The 13,247-nt window shown below is 39.7% G+C and overlaps 1 long non-coding RNA gene across 2 annotated transcripts in view; it reads right to left on the bottom strand.

Moving 5' to 3' along the window:
• LOC102480821 (uncharacterized) overlaps positions 1 to 13,247 on the bottom strand; it is a 99,984-nt gene that overhangs the window by 52,403 nt on the left and 34,334 nt on the right. For both annotated transcript variants that reach the window (XR_001369558.2, XR_337029.3), the window contains exon 3: positions 10,751 to 10,816. This is a non-coding gene — a long non-coding RNA (uncharacterized LOC102480821). The remainder of the gene's footprint in view (positions 1 to 10,750; positions 10,817 to 13,247) is intronic.

Below are 13,247 nucleotides of genomic sequence, written 5' to 3'. Positions count from 1 at the left end.
GGGCGGCTACGTGGGAGTCCAGCGACTTAGCCATTACGCTAACTGCTGGTCCTGATATAGTTTTTTTTTTTTTTTAGAGGTTTTTGCTATAGGGCACGTGTGTTCGCCAGAAAGACAGAGAGTGACAGAGACAGAAAGCGAGAAATCACCCCTCAGGGGAATAGCCATGCCACAATCCTTTCTCCTCCATTCTCCTCTCTGGATCTTGGGCATGCATAGACATACATGAGTTTAAGCCACCAGGTCCGGGACTTGAACCGTGGTCAACCACATGGGAGTCCAGTGACTGCTGGTCCTAATATAGTTGTTTTTTACAAGGCCAGCTGAATACTATGTTGGGTTCTTTAGACAGAGGCTGGAGCTGCTGGCATAAAGTGTCTTTTCATATGTATATGATCACTGTGGTGAGTATAAACACTGGCTCTTAGCATCCATTCCAACCTTGCCTTTCATGGTGCCTTCCTATACCTCAAAGATAGTTAACATTTTGATTGTGTGTTAAATAACTCCAGTAAACAAGAATGAGACCATAGTCATCTGCCTGTGGTAATGTTTCTTGCTGCTGCCAAGTAGGGCCAGGCAAGCATAAGGTTTTCCTGCAATAGCATTCCAGTATCAACTGTCCAGCTTTGCAAATGTTAGTGACTACAAGGATGACTTTACTACACTGAGACTGCACCTATGGCAGTATGAATTTAAAGTTTTTCATGATTTTACACATTTATGACTATGGTAGAGGCAATAGCTCCCTTTCCAAATCAGTTTGATGGGTTATCTCCTGGGAGTTATTTTTGGAGGCTCAGTTTAGAGATTGCTACTTCAGATTTTATAACCACCTAAGTATCCATATTAAGTTCTTTCCTATATATATAATTGTTGGAGAGGTTTCTGCTTCCCTGGAACTATGCTTTGATATAATCCTAAAAGATGATATGAGTTTCTTCAATCAAAGTAATTTCCATCATCATCAGATTACCAGCAACTTTTACTAAGTACTATCTTTCTGCAACAAGATGCAAACAAAGGACAGCTTTGTTTTCCCCCTTCCTCTATGGGTAGATTTGTCCCCTACTCCATAAATAAAATTATGTAGATTTCACATGTAGATTTGTCCCCTACTCCATAAATAAAATTTTCTAGATTTCATAATTCTTTCAGTCACTCTCAGATCATGAAAGTCATTCATTTCATTTCAATTTCCAAAAAAAAGAAAAAATCCCATTTGATCATTAAAACTTCTCGTCCAGACTCAATATCACATAACCCGGTGCTCCCATCCAGCTTAAAGTTTATATATAAGGGAGATATATAAGAGAGCTTCAAAGTTTTGCAGGAAAAGAAAAGTTAAAGTATGAGTTTATTTTGATGAAATTTTTTGAAATCTATGCAACTTTTTCAAATATACACTCATGAACTTTTGGAAGACTCTTTGTATTCCACCCTCCCTCCCCCGCCCACCCAGTTTGAGCTTCCTTTAAGTTGGGAAGTCTATATAAAAGAGGATGTAGTTGGCTACTGCTCCATTTTTCTGTAAGTTTCTCTCTTTTTTTTTGCCTTCTCCATCCTCTTCTCTTGTTTCTGTCCTCCCCTCCCACTAGGCTGTCTCAGATCTTCTGGGGTTGAAATGCAACCGGGAAAAGGAAACACTAGGAAAGGAAATCACCAAACTGGTCTGGTGTAATCTGACATCAGAGCACTCTAGGAATGGCAAATTTCCAATGTTTACTTTTTTCTCTGCTGGGATCCTGACATAGCTTCTTCCTCAGAGAAATCTCCATTGCACACTTTCAACTACAGCTTCTTTCTGCACTGGCCAACAATGAATCCCCCTCAGTTTCTGTATCTGAAGGTATACTCCAATTTCTCTTTCCTGAGCAAAGAGAAGTTTGGCAGGAAGCCCCATGGACAAAGTCCTTTGAAATGACTCCAGGATACCTGCATCCCATCAGTTCACTAGGTTCAAGGGACATTCTTCCACTTCATTGCTCTGCTAAAAGTGGCCAAGCATCTGAACCCTTTGCAGCCACTGGGCAGTTTAACTCCAACTGTCACCTTCCATATTTAATCTTCTTTGATTTGTTTCAAACATCAGTTCTTATATTCCCTCAAGTTCTCTGAAGTGTTCCTAGACTAGAGGTGAAGGACAAGCACTTCTCTCCTCCTGTGTGGCTAACAGGAATAATTCTTTCTCTAGAATAATTCCCTTTTCAGTCCTAACTCCTTTTCCTGTAGAGATGGGTGATTGTATATAACTGCCCAAAGAGTTTTATGCTGTCTAAGCATATCTTACACCGATGGTCTGGCAATTCACTTTATAATGTAGGGGTACTTGGCAATTAATTATTTTGGGTTTTGGTTTTTGAGGTCATGGCCAAAATTAAAACAGAAGGAGCTCCACTCTAATATCATGTTACACACACATATGTTATTTAATTAACACAACAACCTGTAATGTGATGATCAATGACCCCATTTTACAAACAAAACAAAAAAAACCCAAAAACACAGGTTCAGGGGCTAGGTAGTGATATGGTGGTAATACAGCTGGTCCTACATGGGAAAGGTCTTAGTTTTGCATCCTGAGACTTCCCTGAGCACAACAGGTATGCATTCACCCATGACCTGGGTCAGGTAAAACTGGAGATGAATCAGGGCATGAAGACCCTCTTGGTATGGCATCCCTTTCTCTAGGAAGAAATAAATACACAGACCAACAAAGCCAATGGGTTCAAATGGCAGAAGTGGAATTCCAATAAAAATGAGTGACTAAAGCTTTTGCTATTAACTATTATATTTATATGGTTGCCTCTGCAAACACTGAATACTGTTAAGGGTTGAATAGTACTCCCTAAAATTCTTAGTTTGAAGTCGTAACTCCTAGTATCTCCAAATGCTTGGAAAGAGAATTGTTGCAGATATAATCAATTAAGTTATAATGAAGTCATACTGGAGTAGGGTGGGCCCCTACTCCAGTATGACGGGTGTCCTCATGAAAAAGGAAAATGTGGACAGAGACATAAAATTGCTAATATGCTTGCACAAGTCAAGGAACACCTAGCAGCTAGGAAAGACTAAAATTCTGAATGCCTTCTGAAGGAGAATGACCTTGCAGGCAACTTGATGTCAGACTTCAAGCCTCCAGGTTGTGAGATAATATCCACCCAGTTGGTGTGCTGTGTGTGGCATTTCTAGGAAACTGCTAAAACTGCTGTGTGATATCCATGGAAATACAACTGACATTTTAGCTGAAATATTTCCACTGCATATGAGAACACCTGAGCTACTGAGAGAACCAAAAGCACAGCAGTAATGAGAGTGCGGTCTGGTATGTGTCTATGTCGGATCACAGAAAATTGGACTGGTCATTATAAAATTTGGACAGGGAGGGCCAGTCAATGGCATATTCATTAGGGTGGCTGGATCCCACATGGCCAAGTACACTGTTCAAGTATTGGACCAGCAACTTGAAAAATGCACCAAGCATATATGCCTGCATGCCCAAAATTCCAAGAGGAGAATGAAGGAGAAAGGATTTTGGCATGTCCATCATCCCTGGCAGGTGCTTCCTCACTTTCTCTCTCTTTCTCTTTTTCTGTCTGTCTCTCTGTCTCTCTTTCTGGCAAGCAAAAGTGCCATATAGTAATTTTTTTTTTTAGAGAGTTTTTTTTTCTCTAGGGCACGTGCACTCTCCAGAGAGAAAGAGAGAAACATTGAGACAGAAAGCAAGAAAACACCCTCAGCGGGGATGGCCACACCACAATCCCTTCTCCATTCTCGTCCCAGGATTTTGGGCATGCATGCACATGCACCTGGCTTGAGTTTTAAGCCACCGGGTCTGAGATTCAAACCACAGTTGACTAGATGGGAGTCCAGCAATATAACCATTATGCCATCTGTTGCTTCCACCCTATAGCAAATTAAAAGAAAAAAAAAAAAAAAGAGGAACTTAGGACAGTCTGTAAAATGGAAAGCTTCTAATCCAGTCTATTTCCCTTACTAAGTTTATCTTTTAAAAACTCTGAGAAAATAAATAGTAAACTAGAATTTTGCACAATTGTTTCTGGGACAGTCTATAAAAACTTGGAAGTGCCAAAACTATATCTGAGTGTAGAGAACTAGGAGTAAATGAAAGGATAACTCAGTACAAGCTTCTATGTAATACTAAATGTTCTAACTGGCTTTGAGATTAGGAGTACGAAGATACCAGAATACTTTTGATGTAATTTACTTAAATATCCAAATTACTTGGACATCCAAATATATACACAATTATACATATTTTCAAATTGTAATTCATGTAGAACGCATAGACACATCTGCATGTCAAAAACACGATACGCACACATGTTGCATTAAAGATTCAAGGTTTAATTAATTTCCAAAAATATTAGCACAGATATGCCATTAAATTTTAATGCAGATACCTAAAGAATCTCAATGATTATCACAATAAATGCTTATTTTTCACACACATCACAGTCAATGTGAGTAAGCTGACTCTCCTGCAACTTGTAACTAAGCCACCCGGAACCTTTGACCTCTACTTCTGGGGAAGAAAGGGACAGAAAGCATGTTGGCTCTTAGTTACCTTAGTTACAGACACAACACACTTCTCATAATTCATTGACCAAAACAAGTCACATGGTCTCTGACTCAACTGCAAGAGCGTCTGGACAAACACAAGTGAACACCTGGAACATTTGAGAAATATTGTTTTTGTCATAAAAATGGAGGAGTGTGTAAAATACATGAACTTAAAAAGTGAAATGTTTGTTAGATAATAAGATCAGTGGGACTCCGATCTCATTCATTTTAAGGGGGCACTCTGATGCCTTCCTATCTATATGCAGATTAGTACAGCATAGTTTGATCACTAAAGCTAAATGCTGCTCAAGAGGCCCCTGCTTCTTCTTGGAATTCCCAAAGGAGTGCCTGACATGTGACCTCCTCCCACTTACTGCCCCAACCAAAGTTAAATTGTTCCATGTCTAAAACAAAAAGAAGTTAGAAGTGTTCAGGGAAACCTGAGAGGGGAAAGACAGTAGAAAAAGAGTACTCAGACTTGGAAGAGAAATAAAAAGATGGAGAAAAGAGTCTCTAGAGAGGCCTAGTCAGCTTCCAGCAAGCAGGAGCCCTTGGGAGAAGGGCACCCACCCAGTGATAGATACCCTGCATCATGACAGTCATGCCCACCATTCAAGTTTAAATCATTGTCAATTCTTTTCTGACCTGTAGTCCCACCTGTCAGCCTAAACAATACTAAAAGTCTGCTATCCTAGAGAAAGATCTGTTTTTCAGGGCTAGGGAGGGCTGGAATAGCTGCAGAAGCCTTGGTTCCACGATTTCCAGGGCAACCCCCCTATATGGTCCCATATTTTACAAAATTTACTTCTCAGACCTTGTGTCCCAATTTTTTTTTTCCAAAAATTATTGTCACTGTGAAGATCATCCCTGTGGGAAAACGAAAAAGAAGAATTTTTCTGTGCAGCAGGGAAGGCCCCCATAGAGAGCAGATGACAGCACAGATTTGAAAGTGGGTCCAGGCAGCATGTTTTTACAGTTTTTGCCAACAATGTTCAACAGAAAGGAAAAATAAAATTTCTATTATTTTCATTGAAGTATACTTGCATAAATACACTGTAAGGGATATCAAAGCCAATGAACTACTAAGAGTGGAGAAACGGGCTATCAGGTAGATGAGCGCATGGGAGGAGCAAGATGTTTTTACTATGCATCCTTCTGTATTATTTGATTTTTGAACAATATGAATATGCTATCTATACAAAACTTTGAAAGCAATTGAATAAAAAAAATCTTCCAACTATGTCAGCCTTATGGTTCAAGTTTTTTTTGTGAGAACAGAAGAATAGAGCAGACTCCACTAAGAATGAAGTGGGATAGAAAGAGAACAGTAGCCACAGGAAGGATGAGAATGTCAGGTATGCAGAAGTGGGAACCTGAGGTGTTTAAGGGAGCTAAGAGCCTCTGACTCCATTCCCTATTTTTTGAAGCTTCAGAGATACTTTTGGGGACAACAAGGAAGGGAGAGGTGTTGCTGAGCTTTTCACAGAAAGTGGGATGGGAACTGGAGACTCCAAACATTTGGACATTAGAGGAAAAGTGGCCCTGGAAGGATAGAGTGACTCAGGGACATCCAGGTGGCACAGATATTTGGATTATACCAGCATAGCATCCAAGGGCCTTTACAACCAAACATTTGGACATTAGAGGAAAAGTGGCCCTGGAAGGATAGAGTGACTCAGGGACATCCAGGTGGCAGACATTTGGACTATACCAGCATAGCATCCAAGGCCCTTTACAACTTGATTTACCTCTTACTGGATCTCTTTTCTCTCCTTCCCTGAAGTACTCCTCTAATGAAGAACCAACCCAGATGGGGGTCAGAGATGAAAAGATTAAAGACCCCTCAGTGTGGTTGATAAAAACCGACTTTTAAACAACAGTTGTTACTACTGCTCTACTAAGAATATATATACTTTGAGTGAGGGCTCAAGTGTGGAGTGGTCAACTGTGCCTGGGGAAATCAGGTAATATGGTTTCAAAGTCAAGGTAAAGCTTGTGCTAAGCCTGAAATGATGAGTGGCTATGCCACTGGGTGGGAGAGGAAAGGGGGGCATTCCTCACTGAGGGTTCTATGCAGAGACATGGGGAGGGGGGTTGCCTAAGGTAGATTTTAGGAAATTGCAAATGACTCCACATGGTAAAAAGATAAGTAAAGGAGGTGCTGAGAGATAGAGTGGAAAAGTAAGAAGACAGGCCTTTAGTGCCAGACTTTATCCTACAGACATCAATAAGGGCAAGTCAAAAGATCCTATAGATACCTTAATAAGGGTGTTAAGTAGGTAAATGAAAGAAACCCATAGACATTTATTTGATAAGACTACCTTCAGTAGTGAAGACCGATTGGACCTACTGGAGGAGTGCGAGACTTTAAATATGGAGAAGAAGAGAGTCATTGCCATAGAGAAAAAGAGTTGGAGAAAGCCTGAACCGAGACACTAATATTAAACTTCACTATTCTGTGGTGAACATGCTATCTGTGAAGCCTTAGGTAAGATACTTAACATCTCTGAAACTTAGTTTTCTCATCTGCCAAATTACTTGTCTAATAATGTTACCATGAGTGTTAAAAAGTATAGCACCAGGCATGGGGCCAGCAGTTGGTGTAATAGCTATGTCGCTGGATTCCCATGTAGTTGACTGCAGTTGAGTCCCAGACCTGGTGGCTTAAACTCACGCTGGGTGCGTGTGCGTGCGTGCCCAAGATCCTGAGAGGAGAATGGAGGAGGAGGGATTGAGGCGTGGCCATCCCCCATGAGGGGTGATTTCTTGCTTTCTGTCTCTCTCTCTCTCTGTCTTCCTGGCGAGCACACACGCCCTATAGCAAAAACCTCTCCAAAAAAATAAACAAATAAAAATAAAAAATTAAAAAATAAAGCACCAAGCACATAGGAAGTACTTAGTTAATGATAAAAACTATTTTCCCAAATACTCCGTAAACCAAGCACCTCACTACCCTCACTTCTGGAAAGCATTGGTGCACTGTGGGTAATTCATTTATCTGTTCCCACATAACAAAGTAGCCCAAAATGTAATGGCTTTAAACAACAACCATGATTCTGTGGGTTGTCTGGGTGATTCTTCTGCTGGTCTTTCTGGGGCTTCCTCATATGACTGTATTTAGCTGGTAGCCAGACTATACTAGAAGGCCGTAGATGGTGACTTCACCCATGTCTGGGGCCTTAGAAGGAGGGGCCAGAAGCCGTGACTTCAACTCTCTCCATGTGGTCTCTCATCATTCCAACATCTAATCTAAGCTTTATACATGGTGGCTGACTTCCAAGTCAATAGAAATGGGAGCTGCAATGCTTGCTCCAGACAGATTGCTGTGAAACCAACCATCTCCAAACAGCTCAGCTATTTATTTGATTGATTTCCTCATGATTCTGCAATTTGGTCAGGAACTGGCAATCTGCCTCACTCCTCTTGTTGACTGAGGCAGTTTGACAAAAGCTATAGGTTAAGGTTTCCAGGCATCAATCACATGCCTGGCATCCAGCTAGGGTGACTAGAATGGCCAGAGACTGACTTGATCTTTCTCTCTCCATCCTGTCTCAGATCATTCTATAATTTAGCTCCAGCTTCTTTACATAGAGTCTGAACCCCCAGAGCCAAAAAAGGAATCTGCAGGCTGGCCCCAGTAGCACATTGGTTAAGTGCTATACAGAGGAAGCCAGATCCCATGTGGCCAATCACAGTTCAAATCTCAGTTCTGGTGGCAACACACCAGGTACACATGTATGTGTGGCCAAGATCTTGACATGATGGAAAATGGAAGAAGAAGAAATCTAGCATGACTAAGGCCCCACCGGGTTTTTTTTCTCTCTCTCTCATCCATGTCTGACTGCACACAGCCTCTGGTATTAAAAAGAAAAAATATTCAGTGAGGCCTTTAAAGGTTTAGGCCTATAAGTCATGCCACACCAATAATTTCACTGCATTCTAGTGGTCAAATCAAGTCACAGGGCCATGACCAGCAGTTAGCGTAATGGCTATGTTGCTGGACTCCCATGTAGTCGACTGTGGTTCGAGTCCCAGACCTGGTGGCTTAAAAATCACGCCGGGCGCATGTGTGTGCATGCCCAAGTTCCCGAGAGGAGAATGGAGGAGAAGGGATTGCGGCGTGGCTATCCCCCCTGGGGGGTGATTTCTCGCTTTCTGTCTCTCTGTCTCTGTCTGTCTGGCGAGCGCATGCACCCTATAGCAAAAATCTCTCCAAAAAAAAAAAAAAGAGAGAGAGAAAAGTCATGGGACTAGTCTAAATTCTAGGTACAGAAAAGGTAGAAACAACCTCTTGATGAGAAAATTTAAAAAGTCACATGGCAAAAGAGCAGGTAAGATAATAAGGATGACAGAAGTTATCTTTGGAAATGAACTACCCCAGGGGGAAAGCACTAGTTTGAGAGATGGTGACTGGATTCTACACATTCAAATCCACGATTCAAGTCCTGGACCCTGCAACTTCAGAAAAACATCAGGCACGTGTGTGCCCCAAATCCCACAAGGTGGGAGAAATGGAGGAGAGGGAACTGTGGCCATGACCATTTCCCATGGGGGATGTTTCCTCATCCCCCCTCCCCTGTACCTCTTTGGTGGTAAGTGCATGTGTCTTTTGACAAAATTAATTAAAAAGAGAGAGAGAGAGAGAGAGAGAGAGAAGAGTACAGGCTTTGAATCAGACAGATACTGGCCTAAAGTTCTGCTCTGCCAAGTATTACTCTGCTACATTGTGTGGGATGTTCTCCAAAACTGTTTTCTCTTCTGAAAAATATGTCTAAGGACAGTAGCTATCTCACAGGGCTGTGATTAAGCTCAAATGAGATAGGACAAGTTCAGTGTTTAGCCCAATAATGAATGCTCAGTGAATATTTACCATTAATCACAAAAATAGCAATAGGAAAATGAAATGGCAAAGCAACATTTAAAAGAAAAAATTGGGAGGCTGGCAGGTGGTGTAGTGACTGAAATACTAGACTCCCATATAGCTGACTACAGTTTGAGTCCCAGACCTGGCAGCTTGCTTTCTCACTTTCCCTTTCTCGCTGGTCAAATAAAAATAATAACAACAAATATAAATAAATAAATAATTCTTTCTTAAAAAGAAAAAATTGGAATCAGATATAGTTTACACTTTACATGAAAAAATTTCCTTAAAACACTTTATACTTTAACTTTTTCTTAATAAAAAGAAACCTAAAATACAAAAGGAAAAACAAAACTATTAGAAAGCCAAGAGAAGTAAGAGTATTAAAAATGTTACCAGAGGGGACCAGCAGTTAGTGTAATGGCTATGTTGCTGGACTCCCATGTAGGCAACCGTGGTTTGAGTCCTGGAATTAATTTCAAACTCCACTAGACATTCTTTAACTGTACTTTTGGTGGAAGATCGAAATCTTTTTTTTAAGAATTATCTATTCAGTTTTATTTATTCATTTATTTATTTTAATTTGACAGAGAGAGACAGAGAGAGAGAGAGGAGGGAAAGTTAGAAAGCAAGCCACCAGATCCAGGACTTGAACCATGGTCGGCCATGTGGGAGTGTTCAGCACCTTAAGCACCACACCACTTGCTGGTCCCCAAAGATTGAAATCTTCAAAGGAAAAATTCCAAGTTAGAACCAAGCAAAGGGTGCAATTTTAAACTAGTGAGAGAAGAATTTGGAATTACAGGAGAGCCTTTGTAAGAGTTCATACCTGAAGCCCTCCAGCATTTAAGTCAATAGCTAGTTCCTGAAATCCCAGAGAAAGAAGGAGCAACAGGGACACCCTGCAATCCCAGAGATGGAAGGAAGGAGCTACTGGCCCATATGTGCTGATATCATTCTACCCTTCATCCATCCAGGACCAACAGACAGGTCCAAGACAAACTGCTTGGTTTGAGATCATTAGCAGGGACCTCTGCCCAGCCTGCTGTTGGGGAGAAGTGGCTCTCCAGCCTGCTAGTGCAGTTGTAAATCACACGAAGTGGTCTACCTTCTTACATTTGATCTGTCAATGCAATCTCCTACTACACTGGGAGCAGGTAGGTTTGGGTACACAAGAACCAAACATCTGAAAATAGGAGAGTGTTGATGAATTCTTTCTTCATAACTCCCTTGGAAGTAAAAGGAGAAAAACTCCCCTCTGAATATCTAAACCCTAAACTCCCGCTGTGGATTCCATACACTTACCCACAATAGAAGAGGGAGATCAGCACAGATCTTATGCATATCATGCAGAAGTGCAGGAACAGAGAGCTAAACAAATATACAACAAAGAATAAGTAAGTATACTGCCAGATGACTAAATATCAAAGCAGAGCCTGAAGAAATAGAGAAAAATCAGGAAATACCTCCTCCTCCCACCCCTTAGTCAAAGGATCACCACTTCTCACCAACTATGGATAAATTACAAGAGAATGCAGAAATGTCAGAAAAGGAATTCAGGATATTCATTGTAACAATATTTAACAATATAAAAGAGAAAACAGAGAACTAATTGCAGGAAATGAGAAAAATCCTTCCATGATATAATGGAAGATTAACACACTGAAAAAGAATCACACAGAACTCCTAGAGATAAAGAATATATTGCAGGAAATCAAAATGTCCTTCAAAAGTATCAATAGCAGATTAGACCATGCAGAAGAAAGAATCTCTGACCTTGAAGACAAAACTCCTGATTTAGTCTAAGCAATGGGAAAGAATAGAAGAATAAGTATTAAAAATGGAAACAATGTATGGGAAATCCTGGACATTCATTAAACGGCCAATTATCCACATAGTAGGTATTCCAGAAGGTGAAGAGACAGGTAAAGGCGTAAAAATACATCTTTCATAATATATTAACTAAAAACTTTCCAAATTTAGAGAGGTATGCAGACATCCAAATCCAGAAGATACAAACAACACCAAATAGATATACATAAAAGATCCAAGGTTTATCAAAGACAAATTGGTAAAAATCAAAGACAAAAACAAAATTCTAAAAATGGCAAGACAGAAATGTCAAGTTACTTACAAAGTTTACTCCATTATGCTAACACTGCATTTCTCAGTTGAAACAATGCAGGCAAGGATAGAATGGGAAGATGTATTTAAAACTATGAAATAAAAGCAATTTCAACTAAGAGTACTCTATGCAGCAAGATTATCCTGCAAATGGGGAGGAAAAATAAAATCATCCCCAGATAAAAGAAAGAAAGAATTCACCAAAATGAAACCAGCTTTTCAGGAAATACTTAAGGGAATACTGTAGCAGGAAAGCTAAAGAGAGACAAATAGAAGTTAGAGAACACAATACAACTAGGAAAAAGGATAAGTCCACACGTATTGATAATAGCATTGAATGTCAGGACTAAATGTAGATTCAACAATTATACGCACAAGCTTTAAATACAAATTCACCAATTATTTAATAGGTAGTTGTCTCTCTAGGTTTCAATTTATGTATTTATTATAACCATTACTCATTGTATAGAACTAGAAAATAGAGAAAAAAAAGTCCAAAATGTTACAGCTCAGTCTTTCTTTGGACTGAATTAAAAATAAAATAAAAGCTAAAATTAAGGACTTTGTAGAGCCTATAAATCACCAAATCACTGGCTTTACCATTTCTTCACTTTTAAACATCTTTCACATTTTGCTTTATCTTTGTTTTCTTCAAGGACTTATTTCTTTATGCACAGTACAGTATTATGGTCTTACAAGAACTCAGTGTGTAGATAAAACTGTTTTTAGTTTTTTTTTAAATATCTTCCTAATGAGCTATTGTTAAGTACAATTTTACCTATCTCTAACTGAACCAATGGTTGATACACACAGATTTTTCCCTGTGTGTATCAATTATCTTCCATAATCCTCTACATGGGAATTATAAATTCTTCTTTCATTGGGGAAAAGAAATGTTCATACCATATAAAACATTGGCTTATAGGGCTAGCCTATGGCTTTGTAGTCAAGGGAGCTGGATCCCACATGGCCAACCTCACAGAACAAGTCCTGAACCTGACAGCTTGAAAAATATGCCAGGCACATGTGTGCCAAATTCTACAAGGAGAAATAAATGAAGAAAGGATTGTGGTGTGACCATACCCCATTAAGAGTGCTTTCTCCCTCTCCCCCACTGTCTTTCTCTCTTGGCAAGTACAAATGGCCTCAAGAAAATTTAAAATAAATAAATAAATAAATAAATTTACTTATATGGGTTCTTAATTTAGTTTCTATTCTTTTGAACTGCATTATAAATAATAGGAAGGTAATCATGGCTATTAAAAAATTAGGTTGAATTTGACTTTTTAAACTTTAGTCTACCTTGTCTTTTTTTTTTTTTTAAAGAGAGATTTTTGCTATAGGATACATACTCTGCCGGAGAGGCAGAGAGATAGAAAGTGAGAAATCACCTCCCAGAGGGGATGACCACACTACAATCCTTTCTCCATTCTCCTCTCAGGATTTTGAGCATGCACACACGTGCCTAGTGTCAGTCCAAGTCTGGGACTTGAATTGCTGTTGACTATATGACAGTCCAAAAATATAACCATTAAGCCATCTGCTGGTCCCAAGTATAACTAGTATAAATGAATATACAATTTAAGGACATGAGATAAGACACAGTGTGGAAAAGGCACTAGATCTAAGTGACAGGCTTGTCTGCCACTCTTGATGCACTTTGCAATGGGAATATCAT

This window comes from Tupaia chinensis, unplaced genomic scaffold, assembly GCF_000334495.1.
Source record: "Tupaia chinensis unplaced genomic scaffold, TupChi_1.0 Scaffold143951_1, whole genome shotgun sequence".
In the NCBI taxonomy this organism is placed as follows: Eukaryota; Metazoa; Chordata; class Mammalia; order Scandentia; family Tupaiidae; genus Tupaia; species Tupaia belangeri.
Note: the sequence above shows the minus strand (reverse complement) of the source record. Positions and strands in the feature narration are given on the sequence as shown.